Source organism: Passer domesticus, chromosome Z (genome assembly GCF_036417665.1).
Source record: "Passer domesticus isolate bPasDom1 chromosome Z, bPasDom1.hap1, whole genome shotgun sequence".
Classification (NCBI taxonomy): domain Eukaryota; kingdom Metazoa; phylum Chordata; class Aves; order Passeriformes; family Passeridae; genus Passer; species Passer domesticus.
Genome location: NC_087512.1, coordinates 83566323 through 83594211, shown reverse-complemented (window position 1 = coordinate 83594211; position 27889 = coordinate 83566323).

Sequence of the window (27889 nt, the reverse complement as noted above, 5' to 3'; positions counted from 1 at the left end):
TTCCCAAGCCTGCTGCCATGCTCCCTCCCGGCCCCTCAGGGCACCAGGGCTCTGTCACCTGGCCCGAGGCAGCTGCACGGGGCAGGGTGCTGACACACAGCTCTGGTCCCACAGAGCTGCCACACTGATGTGGAGGGCCATGGGCACCTCAGAAGTCGCCGTGGAGGAGGTCCTTCCGGCGCTGCTCTCCGTAGTAGAGAAGCAGCCACCGCACGGCAGGATCTTCTGCAGCGGGAATGAGGCCGCCTTTGCCCTTGCTGTGAGTTTCTGGAGCTGGCCTTTGCTCGCCCTCCAGGTCACCCTCTCCAGCAGCTCTCCATGCTCTCCCCACGCTGCAGCTCCCGGCCTGGGCTGAAAGCTGGGCTCAGGGCAGGCTCAGGGACAGCAGGCCGGGTGCCCGCCCTGCCTCTCCCCTCGGGCCCCGCCTCATGGGCACCTCGGCACTGAGCGCTGCCTCGGGGTGCTTTGTCTCTTGCAGGCAACTCTGGTGCTGCAGAGGATTGTCCCCACGTCCCAGTGGCACTACGGGATGCTCATTTCTTCTCCCCAGCTGCTGGTGGATCTGCTCTTGGAAATTTTCTCTGCCACAGAGCAGATGCCAGAGGACGTTGAGACCCGCAGCTTCTGGAGAGTGTGCCGGGAGGAACACGGCCTTCCCAGCGACCCCAACAGGTGCCAGTCGCCCTGTCCTTCCCATGCCCCCTGTGGCCAGGGCCAGTGCTCCCAGCGTGACCTGGCCCTTGCTGGGCACACAGGTTTGCAGCGCAGACCATGAAGGCTCTGCTCTCCCGACTGGGCTTCCACAAGAAGCTGGTGGCTCTGGAGCACACACAGGTCTGGGACGCCCTGCTCTGTGCCGACACCCAGCACGAGGCAGCGGGCCTGCTGGCCAGGTGAGACCCCCTTCTCCCCTCCGCCACTGCCAGCATTTGTGCCCCGTGCCCGGAGTGCCCCACACAGTCCCCGCGGCCGTATGCGAGAGGGCCTTGCCACCGAGGCACGGCCGAGCAGACTGCACAAGCCTGGCAGAGGAGGATGCCCAGGAGCAGCCGCTTCCCAAGGGGCCCGTGTCCCCTTGCAGAGTGCTGGGGAATGATCAGACCTCTGTCAGTCACTCCTGGGAGAGGTTTGCCTGCCGCCTCAGGGCCTTGGTGCCTTTTTCCCCTGCCAGGGAGATGCGCCGTGGCTTGAGCCCCCTGTGTCCCCACATGGCCTCGCACCTGCTCAGCCTGCTCATCCGCAAGCAGCCACGCCGGGATCTGCCTGCTCTGGCCTTCTTTGTGGAGGTGAGCCTGACGGCCAGCGCTGCCTGCCTGAGCTGCCTCCCAGCTCTCGGGCCTCTGCTAGCCGCAGCCGCCTGGCACGCTGCCCGCGCCCGCTGCCGCTGCTGCAGGGGCCCGGCCCTGTGCGGCTCCGGGCTCCTGCCGGCCGGCTCCCCCGTCACTGCCCTGTGCCTTTCAGCTCCTGGACTGTCTGGACTTGAGCCGACATGGTCCCAGTGCCCTCTGGCTCCTATCCAGGCACCTGCCCAGCCAGTGCAGGGACAGGCTGCGCCTGCAGCTCAGAGGCCTGGTGCTGCTCAGCAAGGAGCCCTCGCTGGTGAGAAGGGGGCAGTGGCTGAAGCCGCGCTGGCAGCGTGGGGCTGGGGAACACACACCTTTGGCCTTGGCTGGGCTCTGCCAGCAGAGGCAGCTGCTCCCAGCTCTCCTGCCTCCCGCTTCAGCTGCCCCAGTGCCACCAGCAGCTGCTGCTGCTGCAGCCGTTCACGGCTTCACAGCACAGCCTCGTCTTGCACACAGGGCGGAGGAATACACGGCCTCTATCAACACCTGCTGCAGCAGCTGCGTGATCCCAATGCAGAGATGCTCTGGACCAGCCTCTCCGTGCTCACGCGTCTGCTGCAGGACAAAGATTTCAAGATACCCAGCATCAGCACCCTGAAGCTGGCTGAGCCCCAGATGCCACACTTTGACAACGTAAGGCTCTGTGCCCCCAGCCAAGAGCACTGGCCCCTGCCTGCAAACTCTGTGCTCTCTGCAGGTTTGGGCCTTTGCTTCAATGGGTCGGGAGCATTTGGTGCTTAGGACTTTTCCTTTCCTTGCAGGACAAGAGCCAGCTGCAGCTGCTCTCCATTCAGCTCTTCAGCCAGGTGATGGAGCTGGGAGTGGAAGAGGGGGAAGAGGCTCTCACGAGAATCCTGAGCCAGAGCCTGCTCCCTCTATTCCTGTGCTTGGCACGTGGCCAAGGTGAGGTTTTGTGGGATGCTGCTGTATCCATGGGAGAGGGCTCGGCCCCTGTGGGAGCTCAGTACATCACTCCGGATGTCCAGAGCTACCGAGACAACCCTTGGGGGGCTCGGAGGCCCTGGAGTGTTGCCAAAAGTACCTGGTGGCTTGACTTTGATCCTTTTAAAGAAATGACACCTGAAGGTGAGGAGATGAGAAAATTTCATGTCTAAATAGAGAGGGGATGTTATTCACTTGTTAGAACTTAAGTTAGAATGCACTGTACAGGGGGGTTTTATGTATTGTACAGGGGGGTCTAGAATTCTGTACATGGATCAGGAGTCCCAAGATGGAGGAATTTGGGCGTGCCCTGTCCTTCTTCTTTCTTCTCCTTGGCATCCATGTTCAGGATGATGTTGGCATGTGTGGATTGGTTCATAGAAAGAGGACACTTGCCAACAAGGGCAGAAAGTATTGGGAAGTAAAGGTAAATATCGAATACGTAATTTTCATTATAAAAGAGACAACCGCCTCGTGGGCGGGGGAGAGTGCCTTTGGCTGTCCTGCTGAACAGACCTCAGCTAGACAGACAGAAAATCTTTGTAGATAAGAAATAATAAACTCGACTGAAGACCGAAAGCAAGAGTCCAGACTCCTTCTTCGAGAGCGCGGCCTACCCAGAACCACTTTTTCCCGTGCTGGGGCAGAGACAAGCAACAGCCGACCCCGGCATCTGGCGTCCCTGGGTGGGCACGAAGGGGGGCCCGAAGGTGGGCACGAGGAGCGACAGCTCAAGCGGAGAGCCGAAGAGTGAGCTGCAAAGAGAACACCCAGGTGGGCAGCACCCGAGCGGGCAGCTCCCAGGCGGGCAGTTCCCGGAGCTGGACTCATTCCCAGGAGAGCACTGATAACTCCTTGGGAAGGCAGCCAGAAGAGTCCGAAGAAGCAGCAGCCAAAGAGAGAACACCGCACTCCACTTCTCCCGAAGAAACCTCGTATCAGAACAGCCCGGATCGGAATCGGAAAGGCGCCTCTGAATCCATCTCCTGTGACCTGCTGGACGGGAACCGGGAGCATCCAGACTGCTCTGACGACACAAATTCGGTGAGAAGGTCAAAATTAAGAAACATGGGGAACACACTCACACAGGAACAAATAGAAACATTGTCAGCCTTACAAGGCGTGACAGAAGCGTACGCAGAGGGGGTTTCTAAAAAGGAGCTCAAAGAGTTATTATTGTGGGTCAGATTTAATTATCCATTTGCAGAAACACATGTGTTGTTTGAGGTGGGCTTTTGGCAAGAAGTTAACAGACATTTATATTTTTTAGCTACCAGAAAGGAAGAGACGGCTTTCAAGCTGTTATCTCCAGCGAGAATTATGTTAGAGGCTATCTCTGCAAGGTGTCGGAGATCAGCCAGGGAATTAGGTTCCACAACTCCCACAAGGGCGGGGAAAACAGAGCATGGCTCGGTGCAGAGATTGGCTCTGGTTCCAATTGGCCCGGGGGGGACAGCTCCCGAGGGAGAGGAGCAAGGGGAAAAGGCACTGCTTTCAGCCCTGTCATCCCGAAGTCCCAAGAGACCTCCAAAACGCCCTGAAAACCCGGAAACTGAGGGGGGTTCAGGCTCCGATTCAGACGCGAATACAATCCCAACCCCAGAAGAGCTAAGATCTTCACCCAGCGAGATCGAAGGGGCGGGGGAGGCGGAAGAATCGGGAAGGGGGGTCCGCGGGGGATTGAAGGGGGATGGGGAAACGCTTTCTCGCGGCGGCGCGGCGGCGACGGCGGCGGTCGCGACCGGCGGGGGGGGCGCGGAAGCGGTGGGGAACACGAGTTTTGGTACGGGTTTTGGGGGACCCACACCGGGGGTGGCGGCCTTGGCGGGCGCCGTGCCAAAGACGCACGCGGGGGGCGAGACACGCGGGACATCCGGGAAGGGCTCCCAAATCACAGCGTCCACGTCAGACGCGGGGAACAAGCTCAGAGCAGCCGCGGAACTCCGAGCAGCACCCGTAAGTAGACGTAGGGGACGCACGGCGGTGACGCAGGACCCGGAAGTCGAACCGCGGCGGTCAGCTCGCATCGCGGAGCAAACATGGGCACGGGCGAAGCAGGGATCGTACACACGGGTACGGGGTATGGACACAGCATCAGAGAGGGAGGAGTCGGGGACAGACACTGGGGAGGAGACATCAGAAGGGGAGCGGGGCGGAGACAGTGACGTCAGTCCAGGGGAGACGGGAAGCATTCCCGAAAAAGCGCACACGCGAAAAGTGCGGGCGGAGCGCGGTCGGGGGCGGGTCCGATCCTCCGTGACGTCCCAGGCGAGGAGGGGCCGATCTCGGGGCTCCATATCCCGGGGCTCCACCCCTTCTCCGGTTCCGGTTTCCTCGATCCCAGCCCCTGTGGTTCAGACCACTCCCATCCCAGGGCGGTGCTCAGATGTTCAACCTCCATTGCTGGCTCAGTCAAAATCCGTGCAGGCTCAGGTTCCACAAACACAACTGCTGCAGCCAATCGATGTGGCTGAAGAGCCGATCGAGCTCGTGACGTCATCGCACCTGTCCAGGCAACCCAGTGGAGGGATGACCGAAATGCAGGGCAGAGCCACAACGTTATCTCGTGGCAGGACTGCAACCATGCAGCAGTTTTTTCCAACAACATATAAAGGGAAGGCAACATTAAAGAAAACAGTACCACAGTTAGAACTTAAAGATACATTATACGAGGATCAAGGGCAAGAAGAAGACGTGATACGAATCGCAGCATCAGAGGGAATTCCGGCAAGGATGTTTTCAGCAGCAGAAGCAAGGAAAGGATATATGCCATCATTCGATGCGATGAAAAGGATGCAGACACAAGAATTTCAAATTCCTTATTTAAGTCCAGGAGCGAGGCCAAAAACCTCGAGTCAAAGACTGTTTGAAAAACAATCACTGTTGACATCGAAGACTCCACTGTGCATGCAATTTTAAATGGGCGATGCAGAAATCAAAAGATTTAATAATTGCATTGTTAGCTTTCCCAGGAACTTGCACAATTCATTTTCCACAACACAGAGTGCTGCAGTCACAAATATGTTACAGGGCAAAGCCAAGAATAAGTGAAGAACCTCTGGACGGGATCACAGTATTCACTGATGGCTCAGGGAAGACACACAAGTCAGTGATCACATGGGTGAACTCAGAAACAGGGAAATGGGACTCGGATGTGAGGATGATTCAGGGTTCTCCACAAATTGTGGAATTGGCAGCAGTCACTCGAGCATTTCAGTTGTTTGAACAACCTCTCAATTTGATTACGGATTCCGCATATGTCGCGGGGGTAGTCAGACGCTTGGAAGGTTCACTCTTGAAAGAGGCCAACAATGAAATATTGTGTTCGTATTTGGTGAGCATGAAAACTTTGTTGGAAAATAGAGAACATGAATATTTTATCACACACATCAGAGCTCACACAACACTTCCAGGGTTTTTAGCAGAGGGGAATGCTCGAGCAGACAGGTTGACAATGCCCATTTCACATTGTATGTGTTGAATTTCCTAAATAGTTCATCCTCAGAACCCAATCCTCCGATCTTGAGACATTTCTCAAACAGTTCACAGGCAAGATTAAGGGAGAATCCTTTAGTTTTGGTCAGAAACCCAGAATCAGGACAGATAGAAGGTCCTTTCAAACTAATCACTTGGGGCAAGGGTTTCGCTTGTGTTTCCACAGAGCAAGGTCCGAAGTGGGTGTCGGCACGACACGTGAAGCCGTTTCGAACGCAAGAACAAAAGAACACAGATCCCGGAAACAGAGAGACAAGTACTCAGACAGAGGAGGAGACTCAAACTACAAGCAATAATCTAGAAGAAACAGAAGAATAAAAGACTTTGGGGGGTTTTCTGAAAAACTTTGGGTGGAAAATGGTGATATTTAGTCAGAAAGGTGGGGTGATAAACTTTGCAATGTTCATGTGTTTTGTCTCATTGCCAATGGTTTTGAACAACAAAGCAAATTTACCAGTCAATCAGCCAAAGAAAAATGTTTGGGAAGCTTTAGCCCAAGCAGCAAATTTAGATAGCATTTGCCTGACGCACTCCAGACCAGGGAGGCCATTTTCAGCATGCATGATTGGATTGCCAGTGAGTGAATGGCCAATTCCAGGACACACTGCAATCGAGATCTCACAGGTCGTTAAAGATCCTGTGAATGAATGGTATACTTAGACACATTCTCTTCCTGTGGCTTCTTCTGAACCTCAGGAATTGGAGATTTTCGGGTCCATGACAATGAATGTATGCATGAAATTGGAAGTTTCAGGTACAGCAAAGCCAAACAAAACTATTGATGTTACTCCCAGTCATGAATTCTACAGAAATGCGTCAGCCTGGTGCAACAACACCATGGTGACAGACAAAGGGTCACTCCAAGTCCCAGTGCAACTGCCAAGGGGATTCCTTTTGATTTGTGGAGACAGGATTTGGCATGGTATTCCTGCGAATGCCAAGGGAGGTCCATGCAGCATTGGAAGAATTTCAATGCTGACGCCAGATTTAAAGATGCAGAGAGAACAAAAACATAAAGAAAAAAGATCTTTACAATATTTCGATGAGAATTGTGATGACAGGGTTTACACTTGGAGCAAGGCAAGGAGAATTGCGATAGCAATTTTCTCACCTCAGGCAGCATCAGGAATTGCTTTGACTCAATTGGATCGTATGGGTTGTTGGCTGAGCAAGCATGCTCAATCAGTCTCTCTTGCACTGAGTGACATGTTACAAGACATGAACAGTGTAAGACAGGCAACTCTGCAAAACAGAGCAGCAATCGATTATCTTTTGCTTGCTCACGGCCATGGGTGCAAAGAATTTGAAGGAATGTGCTGTATGAATCTCTCCGACCATTCCAGGTCAATTCATGAAAATATTGAAAAAATAGAGGAGAGTGTGAAGAAACTTGGCGAGATCACAGGATCTTGGATTGAGGACATGGCAACGTTTTTTGATCTTTCACCTTTGGGAAAAGAAATTTTAAAGATAGGGTTTCAAATTTTGGTGATTCTCATAGTCCTCTTGATTGTAATCCCATGCATTCTTTTGTGTGTGCGGGGTGTCATGAGTCGAGTTGTAAAGAGGGTGCTTTTGGTGCAAACAGAAGGGGGAGATGTGGGAGCTCAGTACATCACTCCGGATGTCCAGAGCTACCGAGACAACCCTTGGGGGGCTCGGAGGCCCTGGAGTGTTGCCAAAAGTACCTGGTGGCTTGACTTTGATCCTTTTAAAGAAATGACACCTGAAGGTGAGGAGATGAGAAAATTTCATGTCTAAATAGAGAGGGGATGTTATTCACTTGTTAGAACTTAAGTTAGAATGCACTGTACAGGGGGGTTTTATGTATTGTACAGGGGGGTCTAGAATTCTGTACATGGATCAGGAGTCCCAAGATGGAGGAATTTGGGCGTGCCCTGTCCTTCTTCTTTCTTCTCCTTGGCATCCATGTTCAGGATGATGTTGGCATGTGTGGATTGGTTCATAGAAAGAGGACACTTGCCAACAAGGGCAGAAAGTATTGGGAAGTAAAGGTAAATATCGAATACGTAATTTTCATTATAAAAGAGACAACCGCCTCGTGGGCGGGGGAGAGTGCCTTTGGCTGTCCTGCTGAACAGACCTCAGCTAGACAGACAGAAAATCTTTGTAGATAAGAAATAATAAACTCGACTGAAGACCGAAAGCAAGAGTCCAGACTCCTTCTTCGAGAGCGCGGCCTACCCAGAACCACTTTTTCCCGTGCTGGGGCAGAGACAAGCAACAGCCGACCCCGGCAGGCCCCCTCCTGCCCTGGCGCCTGGTGGGCTCCAGCCTCCCCCTGTCAATCTGACCTTCGACGCAAGATCTGCCGAACTGCGCCTGCAGGATGGGAAGAACCAGCGTCCTTTGGCCACCCCCAGTTCCCACTGAAGATGGGAGCACCTGCAGAGCAGAGGGGACCAGCTGCAGCTCCAGGCCCAGCTCTTGCTGCTCACAGCTGAGCCTGTGGCAAGCTCCAGGAGCTCCTGCCTTCTTGCTCCCTGTTTGCAGCTCCCTCCCTCCAGCCCCCTGGCCCTGCCAATCCCCTGTTTTCCCTCCCAGTTCACCCCTTCACTTTGCCTTCCCTTAATAAACATTTTGGCGTTTTCACTTAAGCCATGGCTCTGTCTGTGGAGCTGAAGCAGCACAAATCCTGAGCCCGGGGACACGCAGGGCCCTGCTGCCGTTCTCTTCCACGCTGTCGTCTGTGCACGGGCAGAGAGGAACAAGGGCAGCTCAGGCTGCAGAGGTCCCTGTCCTGCTGCTCCAGTTGCACAGCACCGTGGAGTTGAAGGTCATGCTGAGCACGCTGAGGGGGACAAGGACCCTGGGTTTTAGAAGAGCCAGCTTGAGTATGCTCTTCCATGTCGAGCATCCACCGAGGGCAGAGGAGCTTGTGGTGCTGGAAGTTCTCACCAAGAGCTTGCTGAAAGCACAGCAATGCTCCATGCATACACAGGGAGAGGAAGAGGGCAGAACCAGAGAGCATGGTGGCCTAACAGTGAGCTCTGGCTGTGCCAAAAAGTAAATAAAGCAGCAGCAGCAGCAGCAGTGCAGTGGCTGTGACTCAGAGGCACGAGCGTCCCAGTGGCCGCAGCGCTGTCAGGCAGTGCCTGCAGGCTGGGCGCACTTCTGGCAGCTCTGCTCTCCCCACAAGTGAGGAATCGCAGCCCGTGCCTCAGGCCCAGTCAGAAAGCCAACCAAGTGAGACCAGAGGCAGGGGATCCTTCCCATCTCTCTTGGGCATGGCTGCAAAGCAGCCGCTGCGTCTTCCTGTGCCTGTGTTTGGGGTGTGCTGAGCCCAGAGCCGGCCAGCTTGTGCTCTGCTCTGCCAGGAGCGTTCTGGGCGGGCAGGAGAAGTGCTGCGTGCACAGCGGAGCGTCCTGCAAGGGACTGACCAGAGCCTCCTGCGGGAACAGGGCTCCGCTCCCTGGCTGGGAACAGCCTGGTTTTGCTGCTGTGAGCGCAGGCAGGAGTTCAGGCACGTGCAGAGGCAGCGGGCAGCTCGTGTTTGTAGGGGCCCGGGGCTGCGCGCCCAAAGCGACACCTGGGCGTGGGGAAGGAAGTGACACAGACCTGGGGGAAGGAAGATGAGCTCCAGTTGGAGTGCCTGTGCTGCAAGGAGCACAAGGAATTTGGCCTTGCCAGGGTTTCTGAAGTGTGTGTTGGTGTTCCCCGGGAAATGCAGACATTTGGGGAAGTGCCTTTGGAGGAGAGGAGCTTGATTCTCAAGGAAACTGCTTCCCCGGGAGCCCCCAGTGACGTAGGTGCAGCTGTCTCCCTTCGGCTCCCTGTGCTTTCAGTCCTTGAGGCCCCTTGCACTTGGCAGAGGGGCGTGCAAAGCGACAAATCCATGTAGTGATAGACATTATGTTTTCTTGATGCAGAGTGTGATTTTATAGACTCTCTCTTCTGGTGGAGATGCTCTTTTAATTCTAGTGTGTTGATTATGCCTGTTAATACATATTTTAACTTGCTCTGGCATTCTTCACAAAGAGTAGCTGTCCTTTAGTCTTTGATTTACCTCAGCAAATGTTCAGACAGAACTTCAGATATCTGAATTTAGCCCATTTCTCCTCTCACTTTCATTTCAGAGAATGTCATAAATACAGATCTACACACTAAAGTATCCAAGATTTCTGTGCAACAGAGAGATGAGTAAACAGTAGTAGAGTCCAAGCTACATTACCTTTAGCGATTACCAAAGGCACTAGGTATTTAGAAAAGTTTTCCTTCTTTCAGCAATATTATCAATAGATTGTTATAGATACATATTATAATATTCTAATATTGGCTTTTTGCAAATATTAAAATGGATTTTATATGTGTGATGTTAAAGTAACTTTCTTATAAAGATATAGTTTTTATTTCAGTTCTTAATTAGGCTTAGACATAGTAGTGAAATAGCTGATAGAAGTATGCTTGTGTTCAAATGCCTACTTAAATGGGATAACATCCAATGAACATAGAAAGAAGACACCTGCTACAGATGTGCCCACTGTCAGCACTCACTGTCTGAAGATGGTGCGGACCAAGGTCCAAAAATTGGAGGTGGTAAGAATGGACTAAAACCACAGCCAAGGAATATGCATGCTCTAAGACACAGGAGGAGCCATGCAAAACAATTCTTGGAACATGTAAACTAAAGTTTGCTATGCATAAGGGTCTATGCATATGCAGCAATCTTCATGCAACACACAGCGTGGGCTTGGCTGAGTGCCCAGATGCATCCAGCCATAATAACCTTTGCGCTATGGTCCTTGTCTCCTGTTGTCCTTTATTAAACTTTATCAGTTTTCACAGGTGTTTTTCACATGCATGGACATATTTCTGGCCTGTGTGTTCTTGCTTTGGGGCAGCAATATTGTGTTTGGTGAATGAACGAGATTTTTTCACTTAGCTGCTTGGAAGTTGTGGGAAAAGCCCTTTTGTTGATCTCAGACCTAAGACAAACAAAAGAACTGCAAAAAAAAACCAGAGATGCCAGCCCGAGGCTACCTGAGAATCCCGCCTGGGCTGCCAGGTTTCCAGAAGACACAAGACATGCCCCAGCTGCCAAAGCTGCAGAAGCTGCCAGGCGCTGAGAAAGGCTCCCAGCTGCCCTCCAGCCCTGCCAGTGCCGGGGCAGGGACTGCCCCACTGCACAAGGACACCAAAGGGGCCTGTCCAAAGCAGGGAGCTAAGTCACCTCAGCTGTTACTCAGGGGGTTCTAATGATCATCACTGTTCACTGCTTAGACCCGCCTGGCTCCCAGGCTGGGAATGACCCTTTTCAATGGCTGTGGGTGGATGTCACCCGGATCTGATGAAAGGAGAGCAGGGCAGCTGCACCTGGCTCTCCGGGACGGATGCTCTGCGGAGTCTGTGGGAGTTGGCTCTTCCAAGCTGCTAAGGGAAAACTTTGATAAGCATCGGCTTTTGTAGCTGTGGTGGGGTTTGCTTTGCTCCTGGAGAAGGTGGAGAAGCTGTGGAAGAGCACGGGGCTCCCCTTACCTGAGAGGAAACACGCTCTGATCCTGGCTCAGGCACGGGCTGTACAACCTGCGGCCAGTCCCGTGCTGGTGCGGCTGGAACAGCTGCGCTGCGCTGTGAGCTCAGGAGAATGGAGCTGTAGCTGCTGCCACCCTTGGCTGTGTTTGGAAGCAGAAGGTAGGAACATCAGTCTTCTATTGTGTTTGACTTTATTGTTATTTAAGATTATAGTAAATACTGAGCATGAGCTGGGGTGCAGATTGTAATTGCTCATCTTTCCAAAGATCTATATAGATTAACCTGTGCCCTGTTTATTTTTCCTAACTCACCAATTTACTGCAGTGGTTTTAGAGTGCATTTTTATTGTTGTAATGTCTGAATGTGGTGGGAGAATATATATGATGTTAGGGTATTTTTGCTTTTGTTTTTTTTCTAATAAAACCACTCTTTTCAGTTTGGTGAAGATGGAATCTGCTTCTGTCCTTGTATAGAGCTATGGGTTTGTTTACATGGCTTCTCCTTCCCTTTTCTGCCTGGGCTTTCTCACCTGCAGTTTTCAGTAGAAAAGTGAAGCCATAGGTGGAATAAATAGACTCCACAACCTGATGTAGTTATGAAGTGGGTCTGTATTGTCAGCACCCGGCACAAGCGAGATAGCTCTCCTGAAAACTTGTGCCCTGAGCCCTGGTCTGAGCCCAATCTTTTATTCACAAAGGTGCTCCATATAGATGACATTGCTCAACCTTTTCATGCATATCCAACCCCTGGCCCCGCCTGTTCTTGCCTGGCATGATAATTACATCCATGATTTCTTAAGTAAAAGGAAAAAAATCAACACTTAATTCTACAAGCTAAAATTTAAATGCTTAATTCATATTGCTAACTCAAGTGAACTCCAAAAATCTCTATTTCAAAAGCAACAAATATTTGAAAGGTTATACCCCACCATATAACTGTGATCCTCAATTAATACTCCCTTCTTCCACTTGCTTAAAATCTCTTTGTCCTGGGCACTCACTATGGCCTTTTCCTGGAACCTCTCTGGCTGTCTTGAATGCTTATGGAGTGTAAGATAATCCCTGATCTATTTTCAACTCTGCCCAGACAGAGACTGCTGGAAGGGAGGTAGGACTGGTACTGGGGACCTGGCAGCTTCTCCAGGAAGCAAAATTATTGAAATAATGGTAATGTGGACAAGGCATGCAAGTCCAGGTGGTGAGCTCAAATATGCAAGTACTTGCAGTTTCCCCTCAGCACTTGACAGTTTAGGGGTATGGTCTCTTCTTATTTCTGTCTCTTAATCCTCAATCCTTGCCACACTCCTTCAACATCTTTTGCATTGTCATCTTCCCTGTTTTCTCCCTCCCTTCTTCTTTCTGTGACTTTCTGTACACGACAGACAATCTGTCACACACTGTCAGCTTGCTCAGTCACCCGAGCAGTGATAATGATGGTGTAGAAATTGTAGGTGCACAGGAGGCAAAGGTGTCATGCTTCCGTGTGCCCTCTGCAGGCAAAGCTGCTTCCCAAAGCTTCAGTCACACTTGGAACAAAGGCTTGTCCCCACTGCTTTGTTGTGGTTTATGCATTGATGGAGCAACACTTCTGTCTCAGCCCGCTTAAGCCACTGCAAAGCTGGAATTGTTGCTTTAGCAGCAGATGTGCTGGCAGGGTTCTTACAGCTCCATAGTAAGAACTCTGCAGTTCTTCTCGAAGAGGTTTGTGATCTTTGTGCAATGAAAACAATGCCTTCAACTGCTGCAGTGCAAGTCATGCACTCATGTAGATGTGTTTTCAGACACAGGTATTTCTATATATGCCTAGTGAGTGGCCTCCTGGGGAGCAGGGACAAACGAGGAAGGAAAGTGGGCTCATAAAACATAAAACTGGGCTTCAAAATGAAGCCATGACTTCCCTTGACACAGAAGGACATAAACTTTATCTTGATTGGCCTGAAGGGAATAAACAAGTCTCTCAATGTCCTGATTTTTCACTAGTCTGAAATGATTTAGAAAAATTTGATTTTTTTTTTTTTTGTTTTTGTTTTTGTTTTTGTGGAGGTTGGGGTCTGCATTTCAAGTCTGTTCTCCCAGCAGTCAGGGACCTGCACAGCTGCTGTGGGTGGGGCAGGTGATTACTAACAGCATGGTGAGAAGTTGGCTTGTGCCTGGTTGAGGGCTTGAGGACTGTGGTGAGAGAAGGGCCAGGGAGTGGAGTGGAAAATACTATTTACACAGGCAGGTATAGGTGGATGTCTGGCGTGTAGGTGGGATTTAACTGGTTTAGGTACTGCATTTATGAAGAATTGAACATTTAACTCTGAGATAGGACTATTTAGTTGCTACTCTAAATGCTGCATTTACTAACACATAATGTAATTTCTGCTGCTGTGGCAGAACCTGCTGTCCCCATGCGCTCGGAAAAGGCGTGGAGGGTCCCCAAGGCAGCCCCAGAATGGGCTTTGCCCTCACCTTGGCTTGTGCTGCTGCAGATTTTGGAGACAATTGTGCATAAGAACGGGCACTAGAACCAGACTTGGGGCTGGCATGCTCTGCATTTCCAGGATGGCTCATGGACAGGGTAAGGTGCTGTTGGTGCCCTCTTCATCAAGCTGTGATTCTATGGACACTTCAGCAAGAGAGGTTTTCTCACGGTGATTAAACCTTCATCCTTGCTGTGCTTCCTGTGACATTTGCATCTCTATTTTGTAAAACTTCAGAAATCTGAGTCATCTTTGGCCCTGTGAAATGTTATAAACATCAGCAAAAGCCATCATAGTTTGCATGTGAAAATACATATTTTTTGACATTTGGGAGTTGGAAATTCTCATAATTTGAAACCAATTTCTATTGCTGATGATACAGAAAGGGGGCAGGTTGGTGCCTTGGGACCTATGTTTGCTACTGTTGCCTGAAAAATAACTTTTGCAGTAGCACCCTATGGCCCTGGGTGGCCAGAACGGAGGTCCAGGAGGCTTGACAGGTGTTTGCTACTGAGTGGTACTGACCTTTTAAGCCAAATAAAAGTTATAAATTCTTAGAACTATGTATTTATAAAAGAAAGTATAAAGGAGAGATGTTGTACACTGTGTGTGTCCCACCTTAAACATATGACATTATAAAAGCACACTCTCCAAACATCCATTCTTTTGTATGACCAGGTAAATGCCAGGTAAAACTGATTTCTTTGTTCAGAAGTATCTCACCTACTGACAACAATTAGAATTGCTTACAGGGCCTCAGTTGCAAATGCAAAACATTCAAAACTCAAACTAACTGGTTACATTAGAAAGCACACTTTGCTTTTCTCAAGGGGCTGGTTGTGAGCTATTTGATGAGCTATTCATGAACATATCCTGGGGCTGTTTGCATCAAACACTGGGATTTTGTTAGCAGGAAAAGAGGGAAAGTGCACTATGTGTGGGAAAGTAATTCCTTCCCAAAATATGTGCTTGGAGGCTACTTGGGTCAAAAGAATTTATTTTTAATTGCGTGGGCTGAAGAACTGCCCACCATCTGCTTTTTCAGAAAAAGAGGGTTGAGTCTTTGGCCCCTTGCAGAGCCTTAAATGAGCAAAGCTGAAGGCATTTGCCCCAAAAAGCAAGGAGTGTGTGAGGCTCATGGCCATAGCTGTCTGCAGAAGTGAGCATGGGCCAAGGGAAGGTCCTGCTGCCCAGAGCCAGCCCGAGGTGTCCCTGAGGATGTGTCACATCCTCTGCCTCCTCTGCCAGTGCTGCCACAGAGCACAACAGGAGGGATTGCAGGGATTTGTCAGCATGGGGAGGACGAGCATGAGCTCCTGCTGATATTTCCATCCAGGGCTGGCACTTTCAGGCCAGCGGTGACAGATTCTGCAGCTCTGGCTGCACAGTTGCTGTTGGCAGTGCTGTGACAGCCTCTGCCACCAAGCCAGAGTGTCTGCAGGGGCAGGATGGTGTAGAGATGCCTCTCAGAGAACGGAGAGAACACCTTCAAACAGCATCTGGCAGAGTTAATGAAGGGGTGGTAAATCCCTTTAAAGGGGACAGGTTATAGAAACCTCTCTCTGGGAATATAAGAGACTGTAGGAGTGAAGAGGGAATGGGAAAAGGGAAGGGAAAGGTAGAAAAAAGAGGCAAGGGAAAGAGAGAGGGAGAGGATAGAGTCCTTGGACATTCTGATTTTATCTAAAGGACGTTTTCTGACTACATAGATGTTTGCTACAATAGTGCTTTTCGACATGCTATGGCTTTCTAACTCATGATATTAACTGATCACAGTGTGTTTTAAAAGACATAAGGAAAAAATCAGTAAAAAGTTTTCCTTCAAGACCAAATATCTGCCAGAGTCTGAGTGCCATGGTTAATGGCTTTTGAACATTCACAGGAATGGTCGAAGCATTAAAGTAATTAAATAGGTCTCTCAGAATCCAGCATAAGTTGTACTGATGAGGAGATTAAATAGAGATTCCCATTGCACTGTGTGTTTTATAGAGGCGTAGTGACAGTATTTCACGCACACATAATAACATAAAGAATGACAGCTCATGCCTGTTGCCAGGATTTTTAGTGAAAAAGCCTCTGCTAGGATTTTTCCTGTCCTGAGGAGCTGAGGGCCCCAGGAAAGAAATGTAAACAATAACTATCTGCTGCTGTGGAGTGCCACAGGTGAATCTTCCATTGGTCCATGTGGATTGTTTTCAATCAGTGACCAATCACAGCCACCTGTGCCAAGGCTGTGAGCAGTCACAGGATTTTTGTTATTCATTCCTGTTCTATTCTTGTCTTTGTAGCCTTCTGATCTCTTCTCTCTGTTCTTTTTAGTATAGTTATAATGTAGCATTTTAGTATAATATATATCATAATAAATCAGCCTTCTGATCAACATGGAGTCAAGCCTCGTGTCCTCGCACCAGGGGTCCAAGTCAAAGCAACAATTGGTGAACCCTGCACGTGTGAAACTGATGGTCACCCCAAGAGTGACCATGGAATCTAGCCTGGAGCTGAAGAAACGAGACCCTGAAGATGGGCAGAGTTCACAGCCAAGGCGAACAGGAGAACCTGTTGGACTTTCCTGGAGATTGTGTCCAGAGACCGCAGAGCAGCAGAGCTGCACAGCTGGATCCACAAGGACACTGTCTAAAGGTACTGTTATTTTTTCCCTTCCTGAAGATCCTGCCATTCGCAAAAGGTGGGAGGAAAGTTGGGAAAATGTACCTTCGGAAGCTCAGGTTCCGTTTACTGCGTCAGAGGAGAAAGTTATTAAACTCTGGCACAGATGGGGACGCGAGGACGGAGTTAATAGTCTGTGGGAGAGACTGTGTGTTGAGTTTTTCAGATGGGCAAAATTTCATGGATTTTTTACAAATGTAGCATACTCCCTCGATTTATATCTTTGGGAGTTCATGGACGCTGCTTTTGACTGGACAATGGACCAGGGTGTTACACTCCCAACAATATATGGAGTGCACCTATGGCTTTTTTTCTGTATTTTGGAAAAAAGGAAGGCTGCGGGGGACGTCGTGGCCTGGTTTGGTCGCGCTCCGTACCCGCCAGGTTCGGCACGAGAGAAGCCTCTCCAAAAAGACGAACCGCGGGTTCCCAGCCCCCCCGCACTGCCCACAGCTGAGCAAAAGTTTTTCTCTGTTCCTTCGGAGCAGACAGAGCTGCCTTTCCCCCCAGATCCTTCTCTTGGCGGGGATGGGGAGCCGAGCCCGCCGCTTTCCGGGCCGGCCCCGCCCGCTCCACCGCGGAACTCTCCGCTTTCTCCACCCCGGGAGGGGGAGGACCCGGAACCGCCTCCCGCCGATCCGCCCGTGTTGCCAGGCAGCGCGATCAACAACAGTGATTCCCCGGCTGTGCTGCTGTTCCCGGGAGCTGCAGCAGCTGCCTCCGTGTCTTCTTTCTCTGCATCCCAGCCGGCAACTGAATTCGCAACGGTGCAGGCGGCGCCGGCGAGAGCCGACCCCGCTCCGAGCCCGCCGCCCCCGCCTGTCCCGCCGCTCCCTGCCGATCCAATTGCAGTGCAAGAGCTTGCCGAGAATGGTGCTGAGCCCACGGAAACGCCTCAAGAGTCGACACCAGCGCCCGTGCTGCCCGCACCACCCACCCCAGTTGTCCCGCAGGTTTCCGAAGCTCCATCGTTCGCATCAGACCCTGCGAAGAGCCTGTCCTTCCGTGGAGGAGGCGTGGCCCGCCAGCTGACTGCAGGAGCAGTTCGGCTGGCTGTGTTCAAAATCAGTGTGGTTTCTGGGTCATTTCGTGTGTGGTCGGGGGCTTCTCCCTGGGGGTTGGGGTGCCTGCCATCCCCCGAGCGCCCCAGCGGCGTGGGGGAGTTGGCTCCTGTGGTATCTGCCTCTGGTTCCCAGCCCAGTGGGGATGGGGGTGGTGCCGAGGGGCAGAATGCAGGAGAAGTGCCATTTGCCTTGCAGGAGCAAGAGAAACAGAGCAAAGCAAGCATTGCTCGCTTGCTCTGGGGACAAGAAACCCTCAGATCTGGGATGACAATTTCTGAGAATGCTTCTCTTCCCGAGCTGTCGGTGTGCACCGGTGCTGCTGGGGGGAAGAAGCATTGGGTCATTTCTGCTCTCAAGATGCTGGCAGCATGGTCCTGCCAGGTTCTGAGCATGCAGAGCCCGCCTCACAGGCTGGTTCTGGGCCGTTTGGCTCATTTCCCTGGGCCGGGGCCACTGCCCCGCCCAGTGCTGGGTTTGGGGACTTTGCCTTCCCCACAGGGACCTGGGCCACCATTCTGTGAGCCAGGTCTGGGTTCTCTGGTCCGGTCCGTCCACCAGGACCAGGGCCACCCAAGGGTCCTAGAGACCCTCTACTGCTGCTACTCTTCTTCCTTAAAAAAAAAAAAAAAAAAAAAAAAAAAAAAAAAAAAAAAAAAAAGTTTATAAAGAAAAGTGGAAAGAGCTAGCAGCTCAAAAGCATTGAAAAGCCAAAAATTAGCCTCAGCCCAAGTGGTTCAATGAAGGGCTGTGGCCAGGGCATTCTAGAAATTTTCTCTGAATTGTTTTGTGATTGTCAATGAATTTTTCATAATTCTTGTTTTCTTTAGCAGTTCTTTGTTTCAGAATTCTGCAAGCCTGTTTCAGGACCAAAGGGGACTTCCAGAGATGTCAAAGAGGAACATCTTCAGTCCATGGACTCTGTCCTGAAACTCAGCTGTTTGGACTTGAAACAATGAACTTTCTCTGCATGTGTTTTTGCATTTTCTTATATTTTTAAGATTGTTTTAGTGATATGATAGAATTTGATGTTTGATAAGTGAAGAATTTCCCTGAATGTTCTACAGGGGAAGAGTTTCCCTGACCATTCCACATCAGCAGATGATTGAGATTTTGATTGGCAACAGATGAACCTCAAGAGGTGTTGTTCTCTCTTTGGCAAAGCCCTAGTAGAAGAGATTGCAAACATTTCTTTTTCTATTTAATTTAATAATTTAAAAGGGTGAGATGTTGCCAGGATTTTTAGTGAAAAAGCCTCTGCTAGGATTTTTCCTGTCCTGAGGAGCTGAGGGCCTCAGGAAAGAAATGTAAACAATAACTATCTACTGCTGTGGAGTGCACAGGTGAATCTTCCATTGGTCCATGTGGATTGTTTTCAATCAGTGACCAATCACAGCCACCTGTGCCAAGGCTGTGAGCAGTCACAGGATTTTTGTTATTCATTCCTGTTCTATTCTTGTCTTTGTAGCCTTCTGATCTTCTTCTCTCTGTGCTTTTTAGTATAGTTATAATGTAGCATTTTAGTATAATATATATCATAATAAATCAGCCTTCTGATCAACATGGAGTCAAGCCTTGTGTCCTCGCACCAGGGGTCTCAGCCTAAGCAACAGGCTGCACTCAGCCTTGGCTGGGAGGATGATCTGTACCAGGGGAGAGCAGAAAGCTGGCACGGTGAGCAGAACATGCTGAGAGCACTGCAGTGCAGAGAATGATACTGCCCCTGAAGTGCAAAAAGCTTGAAAGCATAGAATTCTGTGCAGCACTGTGGTACAAATTTTCTCTTCTAGAACATGTCCCTTTTTGTATTCTGTAGACGAATTATCAGGATTTATAAAATTGTCCTGGCTTGTAAAATAAGCATGTATTCTATTTTGCCATCTCTTGGGGGTTAGGCAGTTTTTTCTTATCTCTTTCAGGAACCGAGGCCCAGCTGCTCCTTCGCCGCATTTTCGGAAGGAATCTACACCCTTCTGCAGATCGCCGCTCCAGGAGGAGCAGCCACCATTTGGCTGGACTGCTATCAGCACCCTGACTTCTCAGGGTGCCAGGTTTTTCTCACTCTGCCAGTGGTTGTTTTGCTTGTGTTAAATTACATTGTTATTTAGTTTTTTTCCAGTAAAGAACTGTTATTCCCGTTCCCATATCTTTGCCTGAGAGCCCCTTTTTAATTCTGAAGTTGTGATAATTCGGAGGGAGGGGGTTTACCTTCTCCATTTCACAGGAGGCTTTTGCCTTCCTTCACAGGCTCCTGTCTTTTCAAACCAAGACAAAAATGCATTGGGATTTTTTCTTAAGGTTTTTGGGAGAACTCTCAAGTTTATTTTTGTTTCCATACTACAAATAGTATTCATAGAGATTTCTTTTTATTCTTCTGTTGTGAATATTAGGGAACAATAATTTTTCAGTTCTTAGGGATATTGTGATTCGTATACTTAGAAAGGAAATGTAATAAATAGGTATGATTCATGCTGATAAAATTGAAACAGTAATCAATATTGATACTGTAATTAATGTTTGGAAATAATAAAAGAGTTGAAGGTGCAATGCCAAGAAAGAAAGGGAGATGAGAGCTCCCCCCGCGCCCTTCTCCTGCAGATGTTCAGAACAGGAAGATGCAAGAGATAACTATTACTAAATTTAGTTTGAAGAGGAAAATTTGGTTGGACACCAGGAAAATGTTAATTACATGAGATTTGATGCTTTAATGTTAGAACATAAGATTGGCTACACTATACCAGCCTGGTGCACATGTGTAACCCAAAAGTTGAACTAAAGGACACCGAGGAAGAGGAGAGGCCTTCCTCAAAAAAGACCCCAAAGAGTGGCGCAACACCCTAAAAGGATGGTGGAGCATGCGTGGTAAAGGTGATGATGAGGGTGGTGATACAAGTGTGATGAATCGAAAATGGGAGGAAATGGTAATGGCATACAGCATAAAAAGGGGAATTCAGGCTTGAAAAGCTTGTATGTGAGGTGACGGGGGTCAAGCCCTGCCCTCCATACCCCGCACGGTTCTTTTTGCTTATACACTATTATCAGAACCAAATTATTCCTTATTTTACCCAAGTGTGTTGTCAATATTTCAAGTGTATTCAATTTTATATAAAATAAGCTACTTAATTAAAATTGCTGTTACATTTAATTTTGCCTTTTTTTTTCTTTTATAATTGGGCAAATATAACAATATTTTTGGGAGAACTTTCAGGTTTATTTTTATTTGCATTTTACATCCAGCATTTATACATATTTTTTTTTTTTAATTTTTCTTTTGTAAGCACTTAGCGAATAAATACCCAAGCATTTTTTAATCCTTTGGGTTATTGTGATTAATATTCTTAGAAAGAGAACCTTGTTGAACAAGTGTGAAGACACCAAGAGAAGGAAAATAACATAAAAGTCTTTTAAAACAGGGCATATAATGAGGAGTGCAGAACTGAGTAATTCCTCCAAAGGGGGAATTAGCAAGGTATATTACCAAGAGTTACTGCCAAGATACTTCCTGAAATCAAGGGAAATGTGACCTGCGGCCATACAAAGTACAGCCAAAGCAAATGAAAACCCTTTGGAAAAGAGGGAATTTTGCCAGTGATATCAATCTGCCAGGATAACTGAGGGATGCCCATCTTCCTTGCACTGCATTCCTCAGTGTCTGCAGTGTGTTTTCTCCCAATTTCTGACAAGTGAACAAGCAGATGCTGTTGCTTAACATTAACTTCAGTTCTTAGGAGAACTACCTATCATCATAAATGTTTTTTGGAGCTGAGCAGGACTTGAGTTTCCCAAAATCTTCTAAAAGCAGAAAGGAACCACTGAGTTACTTCTTGTTAGTGAAGGGTTTTGTGAAAGGAGGTGTATGAGAGCATTGCATTATAAAACTTCCACATTCAAGAAATCATGAGTGCACTTAGAATAAAAGATACAAGGCTAGCATAACATCAGAACAGGATAAAATGAAATTCCTAGACAGGAAGTGATGTATCAGAAATAAAATGTATAGTTTCTGATACATCTGCATGCATTGGCAAGCTAAAACAGAAAAAGAAAGGCAGAGATAAAAAGGAATGAAGGTTTTAAAATTGCACTGTGCAGAAGAGTAAACCACCAGTGTAAACAGAGCTGAGAGATTCAGCTTGGAGCTGTAATAGAGTGGAATCCATTCACTGAAATTATCTGGTGCACGAGTGCAAAGACTGAGGGAAAAAGGATCGAAGTTTAAATTCTGAAAGCCATTTAGATTCCTGGAAGCATTGTCTAGAGATCTAAAAAGCTAAAGCCTCAGAGAATCTGAACCTAAAACCTCCCCAAATCGATTAAGAAGGTATGGTGGGCACATCTCTGCTGTTTTCAGAGTCACTGAAACTGACCAGGAGTATCTGGAGATCAGGAATGCCAACCCAGATTTTATCTTCGTTACTTTAAGAACACCTTAATAAGGCACATTAGGAACTGAACACTAACATTCTCACCCTGCTCTATTTACTTTACATTTGAATACAAGCTGGTAGAAAGAGAGATCTGGCTTTGATTTCTCCCCAAGTTACCTGTTGCACTTTCAGGTTAGGAGTACATGTAAAATGCAGCTAATCACTCTCTCTCTCCATGGATATTCCACTAGTGAACTGACATGTAGAAACATCCTTCTTATCTTTGTACCTTCCTAAGTGGTGCCCTAATGAACTGGAGACTTGCATAAATCACACAGAACATCACCAAAATTGCTGAAATTAACACTTAATTCCATGACAAAGGGTTCTGAGAAAACACTCCACAGGATCACTGAACAAACTCAAGCTTGGAAGAGAAACATTCATTTTAGCACTGATCAAGGGGAAAGAAAAAGAAATGCTGCAAAAATTCGAATGGAAGATAAGGAGAAAGACAGGAAGCAGAGGAAGAACAAGGACCTGTCAGATGAGCTGTGGAAGGTAACTTTGTGCCCCAGCGCTGTCAGAGGACGTTCCCTGTCATTGGTGCAAGCAGCTGGAGACAGAAATACTGCTTGATCTGGGGGCCACAGTCCTGGTAAGTGCAGAGGTGGTTCAATAACGTGACATGAGGGAGTTCCCCCAGAGCAACTGGGATGCCTGAAAGAAGTGAACAGCTCAGCACAGCCTGGCCCCTCGGCTGCTTTTCCTTCTGACCCTCCTGGGGAGGCTCTGAGATTTCCTCTTCCCTGATGGAAGTGCAGCTGCTGCCAAGGGAAACGTCCCCGTACTGACTCAGTGTTCCCTTTGCTTGCCACATGTCCCATCTGCTCTCCCTGTCCAGGAGAGCTGCTCTGCAGGGGAGGAAGAGACCGAGGGAGAGCCTGGGAACATGGGGGGGCTGCAATCCCTGCTGATCTGGTTCTGTTTATGGATGGGTAGAGTTAGACTTGGATAGTTACAAGTGTAGGGATATTTACATACAGTGACTGATATTTGTGTAGATATTATGAACGTGTATCTAGTTGCATTTATGGATGTATGTTATGTATGTATATATATGTGAGTGTGTGTGTGTAAAGATATATAAAAACATAGATATGTATGCAGTTATATATATGCGTACCTATGTTCATTTTACATCCCTGCTTTGTTATATTCACATATGTGTACAGTTGTACAGCTCTATAGTTCCACTGTTACAGTTAGATGGATTTTTCTATTGGTACACTGATATTTGTATTTATAGATAGGATTCTTAAGAATATGTTTACATATGTCTTACTATATGTCATATGTAACACTTAATATATATTTACAGTGCACATTGTTGTGGTGTAGTTACTTCTATTGAAATGTGTATGGATTTGTACAGTTCTGAAATTGTGTTCATTTAGTTCTAGGCCTAGGGTTATTTAGAGAGGAATATTGATATTCCTGTGTTTGTATATGGGCTGTTCAGTTGTAGTAGTTTGTAATCAATTTAATTGTTAAACTTTGATTGATATTTGTTTCTAATTAGTGTTTGTAGAGGGTTTCAGTACATTAGGTTTTTTTAACTGTATTTGATATTTGTAAATATTTACATTGCATGAGAGTAGGAAAAAAAATTTGTTTTGCAACCTTAAATTGATATTTGTATGTTGACATCGCCAGTGTAACAATTTATAAAAATTTTCATTTTTTTAACCTAAGTTGATTTTTGTGTATTTATTTAGTGTTGCAGTGCTGCAATCTTCTTGGAGATATGCAGCATTTCTTGGTAGAAATGCTGCAACCTTCTTGGAGGCGTCTCCTTCAGAAGCCACTCAGCGGAAGGCCACGAGAACAGCCATTTCCAGTCCATGCACACGCACATGCCACAGACAGCTCAGCACAGGAAAGTCAGGAAGGGTCTTTGCATGGCATAGTCCAGCAAGGGTTTTACTGCATCCAGCACGCCAGAGGGACCAGAGACAAAAGACCAAACCATGTGCTCTGCAGGACTTCAGTGTGGGGTCAGTGACCGATGACCTGAGGGCACAGGGGCGGGCAAAGGGCAGGGCCAAGGGCAGCAACCTGTAGCGGGGATGAGGGATGAATAATTGGGGTGGGCGGTGTCAGCTGGCCAGTGGGGGAGGCAATCTGATGTGGATTGGCAGAAGTGCTGCAGAGCGTCAGGGGTTAAGTCTTCTCTATCAGCCTAGGTGGGGAAAACTCTGTGATCTAATCTTCCTTGAGGGGGAGGAGTCAGAGGATTCCACAACTCCCCTGTTTTTTCTTACTATGAAGACTTCCCCAGTGGATCTCTGCAGACACTTAACTAAACAGGAAAACATGAGTAAAAACAATGATTGCAACCCAAAAAATTCCTCTAACAAACGATGAAACCTATCCTGTCAACCCCCATTGTCTGAAAAGTTCATTGATGGCATCTGGGTTCTTCTCAACTTTTAAGTCCTTTACTTGCTCCCTCAGTTCTGGATGTTTATGTGGATGGATGTTGGGTGTGAAGAAATTTGAAGCAGTACATCCTTTCAAAGTTGTGGCAGCTGTGTCCATGGGCGAGCAGTGAAAAGTGTGTTGCTGCTGGTTTTAGAGTGTTACATGCTTGGTGTTATTAGCATTTGGTAGCAGCTCACTCGGTGCTTAGGAGGGAGCACTGGTTTGCTTACTGAGCGAGCACTTTCAATTCTCTTAGCATTTGTTTTAAGTTTTTGCAGCATTAACCTCGGGGACCAATATTGAGGCTTCTATTTTCTTTTTTCTGCCTCAAAAATCAATATTGTTTTTGCAGCCAGATTTAAACTGATGGAAAAATCTGTTGTGCTTAATTTTTTTCATCACGAATTACAGTAATGCTAGGTGCTAGCAGAGCAGGCTTCCCCAAGTCACAGGGTGTTTTGACCATGGCACCATTTATTTGCTGGTGGGGAGTAAGGTTTCCAAGAGGCTTCATGGGTGAGCAGGGCTCCCTCAGAGGTAATTTCTCAGAGAACAACCTGTAAATAGAATACATTGGCAAGAAAAAATTAAATTGTGATAGGCTGAAAGAGTTAGTAAGCACTGAGTATTTGAAAATTTCAATTCACGGATTTGTTACGTCCAGAGTACACAGAGAGACAAAACTGTATTTAGTTACACATCCTTTTAGTAAGGCTGTTAGAGGGTTTTACCTCTCTGCTTTCCAATGGTTTTAAAGACTAGTTATTCTTAAGACAAATTTATTGGGGTCTTCAAACTACCCTTATAAAAAGGAAACACAGTTGTGCTGTTAGAATATAACAGAATTTTGAAAACAGAAAGCATTCTTAAAAGCTCACAAGAAATAGCTATAAAAGAAGCTATGCCTTCTTTGAAAAAAAATATTTTTATTTTATCAGATGACTCGCGTGTGTTTGCGCAATTGCACATCGGTATATATCTTTGCATGAAATTCACACATATAGAACACAAAGTCTTATAAACTTCTGAAGTTGCTGCAGGTGAGGTTTGGGTTCACCTGGAGCACAGTCAGGGGTGGTGAGCACTGGAAGATCCAGCTGCAGTCCCCATCCATGTCCCTTTCACTGATGGCTTGAGGGTGTCTCAGCCTGGATCCAGAGCGCCCTGGGGGGCTCCTGGGGCTGGCTTTGCACTCAGGGTGAGGATGGCCAGGAGCCACTGAGGCCGGCAGTGGGGACCAAGGCTGGGGCTCGTGGCCTGGCAGGTGTGGCTCTGGGGGCTGGGACATGCCAGGGCTTGGGTCACAGTGGGAGCTGTGAGCAGGGGCACGGCCAGCTTGGCAGCCGAGTGACATGGTTCTGCTGGCTGTGACATCAGAGAGGAGAGGTCACGCTGACCTCTGTGTCAGGAGCAGCTCTGGGCAGTTGGATTCTGGCAGCCAGTGAGTGCACATGCAGGGAAAATGCTGGGCTGGATGGGGGCTGGGAAAGATGCCCTGGGGATTTAAAGCCAGAGTGAGAGCTGGGACCCTCAGGGCAGGGGGCACTTGACCCCAGAGCTGAGGGAAGTGGGGCTTGTGGCTCTCAATGTGGCAGGTGCCCAGAGAGGCTCTGGGGACATTGCAGGTGTCACCAGCCCCCTGGTCCCTCCCAGCCAGACATGCTGAGCCCCCTTTCTCCCACCAGGCCATGTCTCCAACACTGGCCTTCATCCTGGCCCTGTTATTCACCCCCTGTGGGTTGAAAGCGGACATGAAAATCAATAAAGATGCAATCAGGCGGATCCGGGAGCGCGAGGAATTTCTGCATCAGGAGATGACTCGGCTCCTGCGGGAGGTGGATGACAACAATTCCATCATGGAAAGCCTGCTCCTTTCTGTACGACAGCTGCTGTGGCTGCCTTGGCTGACCATAGCTGGGCAGAAGGGGAATCCAGCAATTGAAAAAAATGAAGCTAAATGCATGCAGGAGCGCGAGGAGTATCTGCTGCAGGAAATTACTCGGCTCCTGCAGGAAATTGATGGCAACAATTCCATCGTGGAAAATCTGTTCCATTCTCTATGGCATCTGCTGTGGCTGCCTCTGCTCTCTCTGGCCTTCTGGCTGGTCATGAGATGGAAGTGTGGCTCTGCCAGACACAGCACACAGGAGGAATCCAGCAGCAAGATGAAGATTGTCAGGGTGAAGTTCAGCAGCAAGGAGAAGGTGAGTGAGCATGAGAAGGACAAGGGTGCAGACAGGGGTGGCAGCATTTTGGCTGTGCCCAGCCCATCACCAATGGGCACATCTGGGATAAGGCTGGAGGGGGCTGTGAGCAACCCGATCTCATTGGAATGTCCCTGCTCATTGCTGTGGGATCACACTGGGCAGTCCCTAAAGGTCACTGCCAAGCCCAGCTGTTCTGTGATTCTGCAGCAGGGCCTGCCCAGCACGAAGGTGCTGCAGGAGCTGGTGGACGAGCTCCTCGGTGTGTGCCGAGTGCTCTCCAAGAGGAGCTTCATGCCGGAGCTGCACCCAGCTGCCGGGACGGACACCAGCGCTGCAGCCTGCAGCATCCAGGAGAGCAGCAGCACCTACCGCACGCTGGTCATCCTGCGGCCACCCCCCGGCCACTCCTTCAGCCTGGAGAGCACCAAGTGGCCGCCAGCCAGGCGCATCCGTGTGGCGCTGGAGTGCCTGTGCTCCGGGGAGCAGCTGCTGGGGCACACGTGCTTCCTGCACGCCGCTGGTGGCCAGCTGCCCACGGATCAGGAGTGGTACCTGCTGGACACCCTCTGCACGGGCTCCTACTTGGACCTGCAGAAAGTCACCCGCTGGATGCAGATGTTGGTGCTGGCGGCCTGGCCGCTTCTGCCGCAGTCGCGCCACTGCCAGCTCACGGCGCTGCCCTCCGGCAAGTCCTGCAGCTTCCGGCTGAGCGGCGCCTCTGGCCTGCACTGCAGCATCGAGATGGCTCTGGCCGTGCAGCTCGGCAGCTCAGGGGCCTGCCTGAGCCTTGAGTAGGCAGCAGCCGCCTCTGCCAGCAGCACCGTGTGGGCCAGAGAGCTGCCACCTCTCAGACTCACTGCCGCGATGGCACTGCTGCTGAGGTGACAGCATTGCAGGCAAAAAGGAGTTGGGGAAGATGAAGGGAAGCATTCCTCATGGGACATTTTTTGTTTTCTCTTAGGATTCTTTAGTTCCTTATTATGAAATCTGAAAAATGTAGTCAGATCATAATACTTCTAAAACTTCCCAAGGCAAAGCTGGGAAGGTTAACATGATTTCAAATACGTAGAAGTTTATGTTGAGAAAAATTAGACATCCATAGGAGTTTTCCTACACCACTTGTTTGTTTTTTTTTTTTTCATTAAAAAAATAAAATATAGTTCTTTAACTCATATTTGGTCTCTCAACATGTCACTTGTGATGAGAATGCAGACAAGGCACCACCATTAGTAAATTGTCAATAGAAGCAACTATGGTGGCAATTCAAAATTTCATTGGCTCTCGCCCAGCTCCATCTCAACTCTAGGAGGATTTCTATAAAAAGGAAAGAGAAAATTTGGCCCACTACGTACCCATTATGAAAAGG